Here is a 19,406-nt window from a genome sequence, read left to right on the forward strand (position 1 = left end):
AAATGAATATGATATAATTAATAATCTCATGTTTTAAGCTAAAGTGAAACATATGAAAGTGTAAATATTTTAATATTATTAATAATCTCATTTTGCAAAGATTATTGATAAATATATGTTCCATATAAAATAAAATTTTATTATTTTTTACTATATATAATAATATTTAAACATTATAAAATATAATAATATTTAAAATATTATTAATAGTATTTTTTTACTATACAATATGTAGGATTAAATGTAAAAAAAATATAAATATCAATAAATTAATATTTTTATAAAATTAAAATATATTTAAATTGAATTATATTACATATTTATCTTCCTATCATTGTATTCAATCATTGCATATCTATTTCTATATATCTCTTTATATTGCATATGTAATGCATTACTCTAGTATTGCATACTACATAAAATATACTAATTTATTTACTATCTATACCATCAATCTACTTTAAATCAAATCGAAGGGCATTTTAATAAATTTTTTTTATCTTCGTTATATCACATCAAACATAATCATTACATTTTTATTCTAAGATACAAGTAAACATAGGAATAATTATTCGTAGAATAAAACTATCATTTTAGGAATTACAAATTAGATTTTGCTATTCATATTACTTCCTATTCTAAATGTGAGCAAGGCATAAGAAATTTTACATAGCCTAGTGCCCTAATCTAACCCAATCCGGTCCCTAATCTAAGTCAAACATCCTTGGGCTTAATCCCTTATCTTCAAGTTATGACCACTTGATCCCCCTTTTGACATGGTAAAACTATCATCTTGCACTTGCTCATTTGACAAGTTGGAGGGAGCAGCGATTAGCGAAGGCTCTAACAGGAGGATGAGAAGATAGGAGGAGAGTGTGGTATGTGACTAATCACTCTGTCGGAGAAAAAGGTAAGCGGCCTCTATTGGAGCTACAAGGGTGGGCTTTGGGCAGAACAACTCTTTGATGAGCTAGCTGTCTTTACTTAGCTGTGTGATTAGTGGCTTAGCGGAGGTCGAAATAAATCCAATTTCAAATCAAATCAACCACTAATACGCCTTAGGTACTCTCCTTTAGGTCCGCGTAAGGCGGAGATAATGGAATAACTAACCCCCCTGGGCGCTGGATCTCTTAGTTGTTGAGAGGATTGCTACCAAGAAAAGCTTAGAATTCAGAATATGGGAAGGGATTACACCACTTGTTCAGTTCCGGCCACTTCAGTTTAAACTGACCAAAGAAGTATAAAAATTACTAATTAATTGTAATAGATTAAAGGGAATTAGGTCACTCATTCCCCAAATAAAACACTGGGAGGAAACTCTATCCTATTTGATGGCCAGTCAGCAGCAAGATATTCTTCTCCTATATAGACGTGTAAACTTTACAGCATCAAAAAGAGAAGCAAGAGACAAAACATTTTGAGACGTCAGACTTAATATGCCATGGACAACTAGTTTCTTTACGCAGGATTTTCACCGGCTCAAGTGAGTCAGACTCCACAACCACTTGTTATATAGTTCTTAGCAAAAGCCTGAGCTTATAGTCCTTAGCAATCCTGAGGCCGATCTGACTGCCCAGGCCTCTAGCTAGGATGACCAAGGCAGCAGGAGTTGAGTCCCACTCCACAAGCAACATCCAACCATTCAACTTCCTTGCAACCAGCCCAGCTGGATGGCAATGTCTGCCACCTTCGTGTCTTCATTTAGTAGGGAAGGGTGCTATCTCCCTTGGCTGTATGCTCAGCGGGACATCACATAGCTGAGGTAGTAATTAAGGTGGTGTTCACTTGTTGTGTAATAAGGTGGAATAAGTATAACTATTTTAATTTTTAATATTAAAAAAAAGAATTGATGCTAGTATAAATTATTATAATAATAATTCTATATTAATATAAGGAGTAATACTAATATTTGATGTGACATAAAGTTGATACGAAAGTATTAAAAATTAGTGATATTTTAAACAAATGACAAAAATACCATTGAGTCGGGAGGAAATAATAATTTAAAATTTCTCTGCATTATATGAGTATATGGAGTTACAACTCTGCACTCAGTTATGCTAGATAGTACCCCACACTACGCGAGTATATAGGATTATAATCCCGCACTATTTAGGTTATTAATAAATAATTTTAAAAAATTGTATGAAATAAAATAAGAAAAAATATTAAATTTATATATTTAAAATAAAGTAAAAATATTATTTAGTTACTATATCATTTTGTACATTTACTTTTGAGGGACAGTTGGCTATATGAATGTGGGCGATTATGCTTGATGAACACTGATTAATCGAGTACTAGGGTAGTAACGGCTATACATTTTCGCTCTGTTTTCTTAGAGAGCACAATCGCAAATGATAAGAGAATACATGATCTTTTTCATTTCTTAGTGAACTTCATACCCACCAAATTGATATCAGAGCCCACTTTTAAAGATTCAATCTCGTGCGACATGCAGCTGACAATCTAATTCATCCGTATATTATAAACCTCTCAATGGAAGATCAGTATTAGTATTCGCAGGTTTAAATGCTACACATATAGTTTCCAAATGCCCAACCACATTCAAATTGCTGCTCCCAGTGAAGCAGCGCATTTAAACAGTGAAGAGTAGAAAAACTGGCAAAACAGGCTTTAGTTGGAGGGATACATACACACAAAGCTAAAACCTATGGAGATGGAAGCTAAGCATCTCCTGCTCGTTCCTAGCCCCTGGGCTCCATGGCTCTGCATGCACAACCTTGGCCACTTCTCCTCCACTGCACCAAAGTGGAACTCTCTTTCCTTTAGCAGGCTCTTGAGCTTGGACTACCTTAGGGTGCTCTTCCGCTGGGGAGCATTTCCTATCTATATTTGTTTCTAATACAGCTAGATTTCTCCCCATCTGCTGTCTCTTGGTGTCCATTTGCCTCTTCGATCTATCTCTCTTACAACCGAGTAACTTCGCTGCGGAGGCCAGCTTTATGCAAATCAGGAGGAGAAGACACCAGGTGTCAACAGTATTATCCTGTTAGATTTGGATAAGGTTTTCTTGGACCTCTAAATTAGTTGTAAAGTTTTGCATGGTGGAGCTGTAAAACTTATCAAGCCTCGTTCGAGAATAGCCACTCATAGGCTTCTTCATGATAAGGTTTGTCTAACGTACCTGCTGATCTCTGTCCTCTGCATTTGACGTCTTCAGGTTTATTATCTAAATTGTCTTTTACTCGTGCTGATCCAGTCAATTGTAAATTATGTCCAGTAGGCTCGTAAGAAAGTTTCTGATCACTGGCTCTTTCAAGATACTGTCATTCGGTGGCTCAATTTGGTGTTCAGGACGAAACAATGGTCCAAAATTTTCAGTCACTCTTCTATTTTACTGACACGATCCATGGAGATATGTAGAAAAACGATTTTCCCATCGTCCCTTGTACGCCACTACAAAATGTCTTAAAGAAACACTCCAAAATAAAGCGACTGGCTTTCTCCATCAGCAGTTTTCCCAGATAACTATGCCTTCTTCCAAAAAGGTTTACCACTCTCCCATTTTACAAATTATTTTGCTAACTATCTTGGAAATGAAAAGCTCCTATTACACATGACATGCAGGTAAAAGCCATTGAAGAGATCAGGACACAATTCCGAACACTTTTGCCTATCCCTGTTTGACATCCGGCATGAAATTTGTGGGATTAGAAATAAAGCCGTGACAACTCGACCTTATTAAACGTTTCTTGCCCCCCCCCCCTAACTTCTTCTATCTTATTTTTACTTTGAGATTTTTAATTGCCACAACATTCTTTAAAATCTTTTCACTCAATCAAATTGTCGCTATGATTAGTTTTTAACATAAAATTCCTAATAAATTATAATTAAATTTATAAGAACATATATAACTAGAATACCCTCTCTATTTTTGTAAGTTTATTTTTTAACCTTTAGTGTGTAAAATATTTATCAATAATTTTATCTCACATAAAAAGATATATTTCAATGTACTGTGGTATAATATTCGATAGCTTTTAACTAATTTGACTAATAAATGCAAAGATAAAATGGTCTTTTTAATCTAAATTGTGTTTTAATTATTTAGTCAGATTTAACTAATTTCGGTGCTAATTATAATATTTTAAAGAATGTAAGACAATTATAACATTTTAAAATTTTTCAATGACAATTATGTAAAAATCTCTTTTATTTTTCTAATCAAACACTAAAAGAGAAATAAGAATAACACCCTTATTTATTCCAAATAAATTTCCACCTTTATCCTATTCTTATCTTTTCTTATCTCAGAGCCTCCACACTTCCATCTACTTGTGGAAGATATCTTTCTGTTGAGATTTTGATCAAACCAGTCTATTCGAAATCTAGTCCTTCTAAATATAATAACCAAAGAGGCTGACGTCAATTGTCAATTCATCGAACCTAAAGAAAACTAGTGATAAGGTCAATGTTTCATGTTAGATGCAAAATGTTTAAGTTTTATCGCCAAAATATTGCAGTATGCTAAAAATATGATATATATTATCATTTACCTAACGATTTAAAACTTAAATTTAAGTCAACTAATTATCTAACATAATATTAAAGTTTAGTTTTCTAAAGGTTTAGAGCAGCACATTTTATTATCTTTTATTTATTCACATACAATGTATAGAAGGCGGGCGCATACGAGGAGGATGTTATTAGCTCAAATAAACTAGAGAGATTGATTAAGTTTGGATAAACTATGAGAGATCACATTTGAAATTTGGATAGGAAACACATATAATAGAAAAAGATAAGCAATCAAATCTAGATTATATTGAGAAGGATAGGAAATTCCAACGTAATCTCATTTGACAAGTGTTACAAACCGAGATAGGAATTGTTTATTTCCAAATTTGAATCTTAGCTGTCAAAGAATTTCCTATTTATGGTTGTTTTTTGGCCACAAAAGGATGAACTTGTTATTATCAAAGAAAATATGGCAGAAAACCAAGTCAAGATATAAGCTACTATTAAAAAATGATATTAGTAAAGCAAATAGTAACTTTAAGGTTTATAGATTCAAGAGAGATCAGCACAATGTCAGAAATTATCAGCATATCCAGACTCATGATAGTACAGAATAAAAGTTGTTTTCGGAATATCAAGATTTAGGACTTCACTTGGCAAATGGGGCAGTCACACGATGATAACCAATGGTATAATACAAATTATGAAAAACTCTCATGATACTCGTATCCTGAATGTAATTGAAATAAAGATGAAAAAGAAATTCAAATTTTAAGATCTGACAGAAGTCAAAACTATAGATTTGAATTTTAATAAGACAGATTGATAATTAAAAATAATTGAAAACTAGATTGGGATCAACAAGTAATAGAACAGAATAACAATCAAATATCAAGTTCTTATGTATACACAAAAGTCAAAAGAACATCAAGGTAATGGATTTCATAAATTGAGTAATGATTTATAAAATAAAGTTGCTTAGAGGTTTCACAAGTAACTTATTATGAAGTTTGTGACACTCATCCTTGATTTGTGGTAACATATAAAGGTAAAGATTCAGATCAAAAGAAAAGGCGGGAATATCCCAAAACAGAAGTAAAGAAAAATTCAAAGTTTTAGAGTTAGGAAATAATGTTTGATTTATGGGATAAAATCACAATGAAGATTCCTAAGAAACTATCATAAAACTAGATTTTAGATCATAACAGTCGTCATTGCTTTGACAAAAACATTATGACTATTAAGATTAACAAAGAAAAAGTCTAATAGATTAAATATATACCGGATATGCTTCAACAAAGGTCAAGGCAATTCAAAATTAGGTTAGGATTAAAGCATGTATATTTCATGGAAATATCATCTGAAGATCACAGTCGAGAAAGTGAAAAATTATGCTATTGTCTAATATATTTCATGGAAAGATCACGATGAAGCTCAATCACGTTAGGATAAAATCAAGGATCCAGGAGAAAAGAGAAGTCAATAATCCAGATCAAAACACTCAACATAGAACTGCAGTCCATTTGAAATTTCATGGCCGATAAGTAGCAGCAAACTGGTATTCGGAGAAGATATGATCAGATTGGCAATTTTGACATTTTGAGGGAATGGGAGCTCCAATTAATTGTAAGTCTCAAGGGTGTAGGCCTTTCTGGAAACTCCATGAGGCACAGAAGTAATGTCTAGAAGAAAACAATTAACCCCTGCTCCTCAGGCGCTGGAAGTAGATCTGACCCATTGTCTCGACAGCTCTAGCACTCCAAGACTTTCTCATCAACTTATTTAATTGATATACTCTCCCAAACTACTTTGTAATATTCCTATGACCCCCTTCCTCTTTCAAATTCAGCCAAACACTATACATTCCTTTCTACTATTTCACTTATATGTCGGCATTTTCTGCAATATCTTCCTAACTCCTAAGTAATTCCAAAACAAAACCCATGATTATTTCTAATTAATCAAACAGATGATAAACTTCTACAAGATACTTTAAAAGATTATTGGAACTCAAATTGCCGAGACCATCCTTCGACCTTCATTCTTGAAGTGTTCTTGCTCTAGCTGCATGTGCTACTAGATCACCCTCTCAGTCCATCCATCTCTTCTTGTTATCATCTTGTAACTCTTTAAGGGTATCAAACCAAGGCTGAATTTCCTTTTTTAAATGTCTAAAAACCATTCGGCTTTAGTCAGTAATTTGGCCTATTTCTGCCTTATGCAATCATACTAATTCCCCTTCCTCTTGAACATTTTTGATCCTCTAAAGAGGTTCCCCATGGTGGACTTTGTCAGCTTGTCCTTCCATCATTCTTAGCCATGCGAGCACTTCATCATCTAACACCTATTTCACTACAATAAAATCATCATCATATTTCGGGGAATTAGCATTGGATGAGATGAACAGTTTGGCAGCCCACAAATCAATTTTCTTCTCTGATCGCTCATCTGTGGCTTCCAAGTTATCAAATTACAATACCAGATATGCACATTAACTTCTGTTTCAGCAATGAATTGATAATCCTTTCACAGTCTGTGATTAGACGAGAATATTCATCATATATTTTCTTGTAATCAGAAAATTACAAAACTAGATGGATTCATTCTGTATCTTCTTAACCTACGTTTTGGTATTTATGCCCTTTGCAAATTCGGTCTGTAATTAATGCAAAAATAGGCAAAGTTACGGTAAAGGTGTTGATAATGGGTGGTGGTGATGAAGGTGGAAATGAGGTTGACGTGGGTTTTAGGTAGGGTTTGTATGAAATGTTGTTGGGTGAAAGAAGAGGGAGAACAAGAAAGAGAAAGGGTCCGACAATCGAAGGAAGCTAAAGGAAACCAAAGACGAGGTGGCATGCAGCCAGAGTTTGAGCAAGGAGGGAGAAGATAGGTTAACTCAATGATTCATTCGATAAAACTCTAGTTAGGTTGCCTTCCACATATTTAGAGGCAAGCATATCTACCAAACAACTTAAGAAACTAGATATAATACAAGTTTTCTCGTGGGGTGCATTCGAACGGTCTCTCGGAGCGTTCGGACGGCTAAAAAAGTGTCTATATATATGCAAACATGATGAAAGCATTTGAATGACATGTTTGAACGCCTTTTCTTTGCATTCAAACAGCCAAAATAGTGTCTTTATATATGCGAATACGATGCAGGCGTTTGAACGACACGTTCAAACATGATGCAGGCATTTGAACACGTTCGAACGCTCTTTCCTTGCATTCCAATGCACTAGCTAGAAAATCTTATTTATCAAAAAAATTTAGAAATTAAAATATGAAATGAATTCACAAGTCGTATCCACGCACGAGATGACTCAATATAGTCCAAATCACATCACTCCACTATGCTTCCGCTCACTTTGTTCTCAAAGTGTAAATCTAGGGCAACGGTCTATCATATATCGCCTCGAGTTCCCATGTGGCTCGATCCTGTGTTTGACTTGCCAAACTCTCCAGCAACTTCTCTAACTAATCATTTTTACATATGACCCTTCTTCTTGCTAAGATCTTCTCAAGTGTAAGCTCGATCACCTCTAATTCGGGCTAGGGTAACTCTGCCATAGTAAGCTTAATTGATCCAATCCGTGCTCTCAAGCTAGATACAACCAAGTGAACTCGAGACAAGACAAGTCTAGCTTATATGCTATAGCTCCTACTTTCTCTTGAATTTGGAATGGACCAAAGAAATGATAGGCTAATTTTTGGTTTTGATTAGGTTGTATCAAGACTTGCCGATATAGTTAAAGCCAAACATAAACCCAATCATCCACTTCGTAGCTTTGATCTCGGTACTTGTGGTCATACATTTGCTTCATTCAATTATGTGTCACTGCTAGGTGAAACTTGAGCCACTTGAGTACTTTATCTCGTTCTGGTAGCACCTCATTTATGTCGGAGCGGTTCGGTGGGCTCAGTCAGTCATAGGACCACAATGAGGGAGGCGCGCGCCCATAGACCGCCTCGAAAGGTGTCATCTCAATGGCGATTGATGAGCCATGTTGTATGAGTACTCAGCCCAAAAAGATAAGTTAACCATCTCTTGGATTGCTCTCCAGCGAAACACCGCAAATATTGCTCAAGTCAACAATTAACTACTTCGAATTGACCGTTGGTTTGAGAATAGTATGTCGAGCTCGTTTTGAGTTCAGTCCCTTGCTGCTTGAAATACTCTTGCCAAAAGTGGCTCATGAAGATCGGGTCACGGTCTGAAACTATAGATCTTGGCATGAGCCATGCAACTGGGCTATTTCCTTCACAAAAAATTTATGCTACCTTCTTTGTGGTGTATGGGTGCGCTAAAGCTAAAGTACACACTCTTTATCAATCTATCGACCACCACCATTATCACCGAATGTCCTTTAACCTGGGATAGTCTTTTAATGAAATCCATCACCGTATCTTTCCAAATCTGGTCCGAAATGGACAGCGCTTGCAGTAGCCCTACTGGTTTGGTCAAGTCTGCCGTGGCACACAAAAGACTTCGCAAGCTCGGATATAATCTAGTACTTTTCTCACTCCAACCCATACATAATTTTGAGTCAACCTCTTAAAGGTCTTGAATGTTCCTTCATGTCCCGCCATAGGAGTGTCGTGGAAGTGGCGAATTAAGATAACCCACAACTCAGGTTTGGTTGATACCCGCACTTGCCTTCAGTCTAGTAGTAGTGTTAAAATCACCCTTGAAGGAGATGAATTTGTAACAAGGTGCAGGTCATGGACAGATTTGCACGGAACTTTCGAGAAATTTTTCGATATATCTAACCATTGGATTAACATAAATTTAATTATGTTGTAGCTTTGAAAGATAGCTTTTCAACAAATCCAATATATTGATATTTGAATTGCTAGATCTTAAGATATCATCAAATCAGTAGACAAAGGTCATTGAGACAGAACTGTGGAATTAAGGTCCAAACTAGATCTACTTGGTTCGGATTGCACACTTGCTGCCCTTAATGGCTGGATTAGTGCAAAAGTTGATATGCGAGTAGGGAATAGAGATTGAGGAGGAGATTAAGGAGGGAAGAAAGGGCTAGAAGCTGGTAGAGAACTTTGCCAATGGAAGAAGGTAGCTTAGTTGGAGGTGGGGAGAGCTGTGCCGACGGCCAAGAGAAGAAATTATATTATTTCTATTTATGTTTTGGGAAAATAAGATGACTTTTGGTAGGTACGTTCGAACGTGACTTCTGGCAGGTGCGTTCGAATACCTGATTTGAGTTCACTCATACAGAGTACGGTTTTTTACTGTCCAAACACCTGATTCGCGTCTGCACATCCAGAGCACTGTTTTTGAGCGTTCAAATACGATCGGAGGGGGAAAGGGGCATTCGAACGCGCGACTGATAAGTTGACTCATAATAGAATTTGTTTAGGATTTTTGAATATTTAGCTAGCCTCTAGATATGTGGAAAAACAGCAAACTTGGAAATATTGATTATTGGAACTTGTTTTGCATCTAGACTTAAGCCAACTTCTCCCTTCTCCTTCCTCCCCCTCGGTATCCAACCCAAGCTCTCGTCTATGGGCAAGGTTAATCCTTCATCGCTTCTCCCTTCTCACTCCAGTGACCAACCATAGCTAGAAGCTCCCTTCTCCCACCTCAATCTTGTTAAAATTACTAACCCATCCACTATAGCCATCACATCATCTCCTATAACCCTAACCACATAATTCAGGTCCATCCCGTCACTTTCTGACCTTCGGTCATTGTTTCCTTCACAACTTTTGATCTACTAGCCTGATCGATAAAACTTGGAAATCCATCTAACTGCACTCGTCTGCCACATTGCTTGAAATTCATTCACATTTATGAAAAGTCGAATGTCACCAGACACAAACTTTGCAACCATTGGGTTCCTAATACAATGTCAGCCCTTCATACGGCTAGGGGATGAAGATCTAAAATAAAGGAATTGCCTTGAATCTTCAAAAGAACTTCCTGGCATACGCCATCTGCCCGAAGCGTTGTGCTGTCTCCAAGTGCCACATCAAACCCAAATGTAGCCTTTATAGCAATGCCTATCATCTTCACCACACGCTCGTCCATGAAGTTGTGGGTACTCTTAGTGTTAATGAGGATCCGCACAGTTTAATTCTTCACAGTATCGTTGACCCTAAGCGGCCTTAGCGCATTAGCGCCATTGTAGGCACGCATGGAGATCTCAACATGGATCTCGTCATTGATCTCCAAAGGCTCTTAGTCTTCAATAAGGTCCCCCGGTTCATCCTCCACTAGTTCACCTTCCACATATTCGATTTCGTTTAATATCGTCACCATGGCTGCTGGTCGAGCACACTTGTGCCCAAGGTGAATTTCTCATCACAATAGAAGCACAACACGTTTGCTCTTTTTTCTTCAACATGAGCTTGTGTTTGTCTTCTCATGGCGGCTCGAGGAGGTCCCCTCACCTCTGGTTGTGGCCGTAAAAATGACCTTGTACCCGTTGTCCTTGGCAGACCCGTCAGCACTAGGTGTATGGTTGCGGTTTGCCAAGGTACTCCTCTAGCCTCCGTGGTGCTCCAACCCCCTTTTGTTGTCATCCAAAGCTCTCTATGCTTCTCTTCCATAACTTGAGCTGTGGCAAAAGCCTCAAGCAAAGTGGCTGGTTGAGCGGCTTTTACTTCCGCTTGTATGTCCCGTTGAAAGCCGCTAACCAACATGCTCTTGAGTTGAGAATCTATCCTGCTCTAAACTCGATTGCTCACATGTTCGAACTTCTCTTGATAGGCCCTCACCATAGTCTTTTGGGTCAGCTCGGTGAGGGCGGCTTGAAAGTCTTCATATCCGAAATGTCCAAACCGAATGAAAATGGCGTTGGCTAATTCTTCCCATGTCCAGTAGGGCTGAGCTCAATTCATCGCTTGGTACCAACAGATGGCGGTCTCTTCGAGGTGGAATGATGCCAATAACACCTTCTGTGCATTAGGTACTCAAAAAATTATTGATATACCCAATCGAGCGGATCGCCTCCGTTAAATTGTGAAAAGTTGAGGTGAACAGTTCTCGCACGGACGCCTTCTTCATGTCAATTGGGCCTCCTTTATTGGGCACCAATTCCTCACAGTCTCGCCAGATATTATCTCGTAATAAAAAAATTACGAAACTAATTAGGTTTATTCCGTATCTTCCTGATCTACATTTTTGGTATTTATGCCCTTCATAGATTCGGTCTATAACTAGGGCGAAAATAGGTAAAGTTACGGTGGAGGTGTTGATGACGTTGGTGGTGATGAAGGTGGAGATAGAGTGTACATAGGTTTTAGGTAAGGTTTGCACAAGGTGCTATTAGGTGAAGAAAAAGGGGGAATAAAATGGTCGGTATCCCAAGAAATAGGGAGAGTCCGACAGTTGAAGGAGGCTAGGGGTAACCAGCAACGAAGTGGCACGCGACTAGAGTTTGAGCAAGGAGGGAGAAGATTTAGATTTATGGAAAGAAGATAAGTTAACTCAGTAATTCATTCGAAAAAATCCTAATAAAGCTGCCTTCCATATATTTATAGGCTAGCCTATCCACCAAATAACTTGAAGAAACTAGATCTAATATAAGCTTTCTCATCCGGTATCGTTCGAACGGTCAAAATAGTATCTCTGCATGTGAGAACGCGATACAGACGTTCGAACGGTGCTTTAGAACGTCTTTTCTTTGCTTTCAAACAGTTAAAACAATGTCTCTATATGTGCAAACACGATACAAGCATTCAAACAGCACGTTCAAACGCTCTTTCTTTGCGTTCAAATGCACGAGCTAGAAAATCTAGTTTATCAAAAAACCTAAGAAATTAAAACATAAAATGGATTCGCTGGTCTTATCCATACACAAGATGGCTTAGTCTGGTCTAAATCACATCACCCTCTCTCCTTCGTAGCAGCAATTTTAAGTTAATAATTGTTTTAGTTTTTAGGCTTAATATGTAAGTAATTATTATTTTCTATTTTTTTTCCTTTTTTAAAAATTTTAGAAATTTTACTGCATTTTTAATAATATTTAGATTTTTATGTAACTAAAAATAACCCAATTCGATCCGGGTGGCTGATACAATCTGGCCAATATGTATAGTTTTTTCGGTAGGCATATCTCAATCTCGATCCCAATTTTTTGGACCTTGTCTACTATTTTCACATCTTCGATCCACAAACTTCATATCTTTTTAAGATTCATCTTCAATCCCAAATTTGTTTTTACATATAACCTTGAAATGTAACCTTGCACGCAATATTTCATTCCAGAGAGACACTCTGTCTGATCTTTTCAAACTTAAAGGTCCTTTATTAAGTTTCTATAACGCCATTTCATCATAATGTCTGTCCATAGATCATTAATTGTATTTAGAAGCCTTCATCACCTTTTTGCCAAAAGATGCAGTATTCAGGAATTAGCTATCTATAATCCTAGGTTACCAAACCCTTTTCTTCACTTAAATTGCTTTTCTTGTAATAAGATTGTCCGCCTTAACGATTCAATTTCTAAACCAAGTTCATCCTATGTCTCTTTTCAACATTCTCCACCCAAAATACTACTTCCAGCAATTTAGGGATTTGATCTCTTCCATCTTCCTTCTCTCTCCTTGTTTGTGTCTACACCACCTTTAGAACCCTTCACTCACCCCACTTTTTCTGTCTCTCTTGTTGTAACAAGACCATCTACAGCCACAACCCTTTAGCAATTCCTTCCTTTGCCATGTCTCTCGTCATCCCTCTACCTTCCCTACTTAAACCCTTGAGCGAGAGCAGAATCAAAGTCAAAAAGGCCTGGTATAAGGATCAGCATTAAAAAAAGGGCCTGATCGGGATCATTTATGTCTTGCTAGAGCTTCATTGAGATGAATCGAGGACACAGGAACAAACAGGTAAAAGAAGTTCAGGTCACAAGATTTAAATAGAATTGCAATTGATTTAGTAATTGAAGGCCAAGAATAACAGATTAAAGAGGATCATAATCATGAATCAAATATGACAAAAATAGTAACAAATTAGTATAGAGCAGACATAATTAGGTTAATGATTTGACGGATCCAGATTACACAGAGTTAGAACTTGATGTGATGAATGGAAAAAACACTGAATAGGCAGAAAGATATAAAACAGAAAAAAAAATAGCCTATATCGAATTCACCAAGGTTTACATAACAATCCTATAGTTAAAGATGTAGTTCAGATCAGATTGTTGTCAAAAACTGATCCTCGATACAAGATTAAAAAAAACCATATTTGAATAACTTAATAAAAGATACTTTCCTTAAGAAAGATCTTTGATCATTTCATCAGGATTCAAAAGTCAGGCCAGAAGTTTGTTTATTTCCAAAATTAAAGCTTCAATCTAAAAAGATGTCATATTTCCTATTTCAAGGGAATGTCCAAAGAAAAATGACCGAAGACTTGACCACGAACATGTAGTGCATACACATATATTGAGCTTCCAAAAGTTCAGTGGATGAACAAATTCATGTTCAGTGTCTAGAAAGATCTTTGGTAGCCAACGGGGGAAAAAAATCACAAGACAAATAATAGATCAAACTAGAAGAACATCAGACAAGATAAATACCCAGATCTGAATTGATATGAGCAGGTTATCCAATGGATTAAATACTCAATGATCAGAATTAATTTCATACAGATATAATAGTCATAATATGAATCTTTTCAATTCCTCCACATCCCTTTAGCCATTTCAGATTTTCCTGATCAGAACAAAAGGGTTGAATCATTTTCTTACCATCCATGACATGATTACTTGATTGTCAATTCTTGTTCAATAAAAAAGATCAGCTCTTCTCTAAGTTATCTGCTGAAACTATACATTATATCACATCCCCCATCAAGCAATAGTATCACTAGTTTGTTTCTCCACTTCCAGCATATCTTTCCCATCCTTCATGAAAAAAAAATATGATTCTCCTATTCCTCCCAATAGTATATAGAAATATTTTCTGCTCAAATCTCTTGGTAGTTATATCAATTCTTCACCTTAACCTCCACTTTATCTTCTTCCTGTAAATTGTTCTCAGTTGGACCTCACCCAATCCCAATGTTAACTATTCTTATTTTATTTCTATCCTCTTGCATTTGTCAAACTTTCTCCATACAATGACTCATTCTTGTTTCATGTTCCCATCTTCCTTTTTACACAATCCAGCACCACTGTGTTAACTTTCTCCCTAATCCAATTATTAATAGAATTATTCCCAACAAATATCTCACACCTTTATCTTCAACATCTATAATCTCGAAAGCCCCACTGATATTCTACCCCTTCGATTAGAATTTTCAGAGAGACAAGACCTTATATATTCCTTTCTTCCCAAATCACATTTATCCCTGCCCCTTCACTTACCTTCTTAGCGACTAAACCACAGTAAATTTTTCCTCTTCTAATTTTTCATCCATAAAAATCCTTTACTTCAACTGGTATTGCCTATCTCCCCATATGTCTGCTACTCTCACGTCTTCGCTCCACAATAATTCACTTCATGTCCCTTTAAAAATACATAAACTTTGAAAACTAACCTTCAAACAGTATTTCATTCCAAAGAGACTGTCTGATCCTTTTGGAATTAAAGGTCCTCTTTTAAATTTCTATAACACCATTTTGTCATAATGTTTGTCCGTAGCTCATTACTTGAGTCTAGAAGCCTTCATCACCTTTTTCCCAAAAGGTGCAGTATTAAAGAATTAGCTATCTATAATCCTAGGCTACCAATCTCTTTTCTTCAGTTAAATCGCTTTTCTCGTAATAAGAATATCCGCCTTATCGATCAATTTCTAGTCCAAGTTTATCCAGGGCCTCCTTTCCACATTCTCTACCCAAAATACAATTTGCAGTAATTTAGGGATTTAATCTCTTCCATCTTCCTTTTCTCTTCTTTGAACCCTTCACTTGCCCTTCTTTTTCTCTCTCTCTTGTTGTAACAAGAGCACCCCACAGTCACAACCTTTAGCAATTCCTTCCTTTGCCATGTCTCTCTTCCTCCCTCTACCTTCCCTACTTCAACCCTGTAGCTAAAGTAGAATTGAAGTAAAAAAGGCCTGGTATAAGGATCAGCATAAACAAAAAGGCATGATTGGGATCATTTATGAGGTCCTGCTACAGATTTGTCCAGATGAATCAAGGATACAGTAACAAATAGGTAAAAGAAGTTCAGGTCACAAGATTTAAAATTCAATTGCAATTGATTTAGTAATTTAAGGCCAAGAACAACAGATTAAAGAGGATCATAGTCATGAATCAAATATTACACCACATCCCGTATCAAGCGATTGTATCACTAGTTTGTTTCTCTACTTCCAGCATATTTTTCCTATCCTTCACAAACAAAATACAATTTCTCCTATTCCTCACAATAGTAACTTTACAAAAATATTTTCTGCTCAAATCTCTTGTTAGCTATTCATCTCACCTCCACTTAATCTTCTTCCTGTAAATTGTTCTCAGTCGTACCTCACCCAATCCCAATGTTAACTATTCTTATTTTATTTCTATCCTCTTGCATTTTGTCAAACTTTCTCCATACAATGACTCATTCTTGTTTCATGTTCCCATCTTCATTTTTACACATTCCAGCATCACTGTGTTAACTTTCTCCTATAACATAAGTTTTTTTATCCATCTATTAATAGAACTATTCCCAACAAATATCTCACACCTTTAATAGTATCTTCGACATCTATAATCTCGGATGCCACACTGATATTCTACCCCTTCAATTAATATTTTCAGAGAGATCACACCTTATATATTCCTTTCTTCTCAAATCACATTTATCCCTGGCTCTCTTCACATACCTCCATTGTGATAAAAATTGCAGTAAATCTTTCCACTTCTAATTTTTAATACCTAAACATCCTGGTGTTGCCTATCTTTCCATTTGTCTGCTACTCTCACATCTTCGCTCCACAATAATTCACATTATGTCCTTTTAAAAACTCATCTCCAATCCCTAATTTCTTTCTACATATAACCTTAAAAATTAACCTTGCACACAGTATTTCATTCCAGAGAGACACTCTGTCTGATCTTTTCAGACTGTCCTCTTTTAAACTTCTGTAACACCACTTCATCATAAAGTTTGTCCGTAGGTTACTAATTGAATCTAGAAGCCTTCATGGCTTCATCACCTTTTGCCCAAAGGTGCAATATTCACAAACTGGCTATCTATAATCCTAGGCTACCAAACTCTTTTCTTTACTGAAAATGCTTTCCTCATAATAAGAATATCCGCCTTATCGATTCAATTTCTAATCCAAGTTTATCCTAGGCCTCCTTTCAACATTCTCTACCCAAAATACAATTTCCAGCAATTGCAGGGATTTGATCTCTTCCATCTTCCTTCTCTCTTCTTATTTATGTCTACACCACTTTTAAAATCCTTCACTCACCCCGCTTTTCTGTCTCTCTTGTTGTAACAAGACCAACCCATAAGTTACAACCTTTAGCAATTCCTTCCTTTGTCATATCTCTCTTCCTCCCTCTTCATTCCCTACTTAAACCCTTGAGGTAGAATAGAATCAAACTCAAAAAGGCCTGATTTAGGGATCAGCATAACAAAAGGGCATGATTGGGATCATTTATGAGGTCTTGCTACAGATTCGTCAAGGTGAATCAAGGATACTGGAACAAATAGGTAAACAAAAGCTCAGGTCACGGATTTAAATAGAACTGCAATTGATTTAGTAATTTCAAGGAAAAGAACTATAGATTAAGGAGGATACAGTCATGAATCAAATATGACAAAAATAGTAACAAACTAGTTTAGAGAAGACATAATTAGGTTAATGATTTGATAGATCCAGATTACCAAAGTTAATGCTTGAAGTGATGAATGTGATAAATCACTGAGTGGGGCAGAAAGTTATAAACCAGAAAATAATAGCCAATATCTAATTCACCATGGTTTAGAATGAATCAGTTTGCTTCAAATATAGATTCTTAAATTCCTAAAAGGATTTCATCAATGACCATTATGCATCATTGGCAATTTCCCACAATTTTCATGTTCCACAACAAAAATGGAAAGAACTTCAAGAAAGAGAAGTTAGGAGAATGAAAGAAGAGAGAAAAAAAGACAAAATAGTAAAGAATATAACTGGAGAGGAGATGAGACCTGATAAATTGAGATATTTAATAGTTAGATAGGTTTCTTCGAAGGAAACTCTTGATTATTTCGGACAGGTTGACATAATCATAGAATTATTGGATAATTTTCAAAATTCCACTGTGAAGGAAATCTAATACATGAGTCAGAAAAATTTTCTCAATCATTACATATGTTCAAATGTTCTCCTCATAAATGTTCAAGATAGAAAACTAACTGGAAGTAAACAATGTTCGTTCAACTCAAAACTACGTCATGCATCAATAAGGAGCCACACAACAAGATTCCTAATCCAATCAGAAACAATCGGAACATTAATTCCTCCTAATATTTCCTGCTCAACATCGCCTACTCCCGTGAGATGGCAAACCACACGTCCACTCAAACAAGAACAAACCAGAACCAAGAACCAAAATCAAAATTTTGACATAATGAAATAGAATTTCACATCATAAACGGCAACACCAATGAAACTGTAACCAATCAAAATTGTGACATAACGAAACAGAATTGCACATCATCAACTACATCACGGAAGAAGAATTAGATTGTCGAATAGAGTCAAGAACATGATATCCGAGACGAACCTGGAAAGCAACGCAAAACCTCGATCTCGAAGAGCCTAGAGATTGCGAGGAAACTATCCTGAGAGAGCAGCAACGCAACGCAAACCCTCGATCTCGTTGCAAGATAACGAGAACGGAGTTTGCATTGCCTTGCTTGCTCCTCTTCTGGATCGACTCCAAGATTGCATCCTCGGATCAAAGATCAAGAAAACCCTAGAGGAGGGAGGATAGAGAAGAAGGAGAATATCTGGAGACGATCAAGAAACCAAGACGGAAAAGAGAGGAGGACGAACTAGAAACTACGAGGAGACGAGAGGGAAACTATGCGACCGTTGGGGCTTTGGAGTTTATTTATGCGGTCGCACGCGACATTTACGAGGAAACTTTATGAAAGACACCCTATATTTACGTTTATTATTATTCACACCCTAAAATTTGTATTTTTTTTATCTTTCACACCCTACCATATAAATATCATTGTTAAATCCCTAAATTTAACCAACCAAGTTTGTTTTGACCAAATTAGTCTTCCACTAGACTTAATATAAAAAGGGTCTTATTTTAGCCAACCAGATATGTCATTAATTTGATAGTAAAATGCTAAATTTATTAGTATTTTTAAAAAAAAATAAAATACTAATAAGTTCAATGTGGTCTTCTCATCATATCACTGATCTTGTATGCGTGTTATATCATTATATGCAGCAAACTAATACCACAAAAAGAACTAAAGCAGAGTTAGTTAGGCATGTGAAATAGACATTGATCACATCATTGTTTATGTGAAATAGATATTGATCAGATGAGCAGTTTATTTGACTATATATAAATAATCTCTTGTCTAAGTGAATTTAGAGGGAAATGGCTACACATAAACCATTAATTTGATTAGTGTTTCATGTAAATTAGACGCTGATTAGATAGGTTGCTTATAAGTACACACATACACCCTTGTCATAATGAACCGATGTCAAAAATATAAGCTTTTCTTGGTATTAAATCTGGAGTGTGATCCATTTCAGTAAATAAAGCTTGGAGGAGGCCCATTTTGATCGAAAACTCATTGTTGAGCAACAAAGTTAAAGGTATACTGAGCGCATGAACAAAAGACAGGAAAAGAAAGACAAACAAGTTAAATAGTCCAAGTACAATGAGCACCTGACAGGATGGCTACATTACTTTCCATTTATACAGGTCGAAAGTGGTCATGGAGTCTGTTGCCAAAGCCAACGATTTCTTTCCTCAGAATCCAGTTAGCTA

The 19,406-nt window shown here is 36.2% G+C and overlaps 1 long non-coding RNA gene across 1 annotated transcript; it reads right to left on the minus strand.

Moving 5' to 3' along the window:
* Positions 1-2,483: 2,483 nt before the first annotated feature.
* LOC140778947 (uncharacterized) lies at positions 2,484-18,446 on the minus strand. Its single transcript, XR_012107266.1, has 2 exons — positions 18,168-18,446; positions 2,484-3,643 (listed from the first exon to the last, which is right to left on the minus strand). It is a non-coding gene; the product is annotated as an uncharacterized lncRNA (long non-coding RNA).
* Positions 18,447-19,406: the final 960 nt, after the last annotated feature.

This window comes from Typha angustifolia, chromosome 15 (genome assembly GCF_048772165.1).
Source record: "Typha angustifolia cultivar Huaian chromosome 15, ASM4877216v1, whole genome shotgun sequence".
NCBI classification, from domain to species: Eukaryota; Viridiplantae; Streptophyta; class Magnoliopsida; order Poales; family Typhaceae; genus Typha; species Typha angustifolia.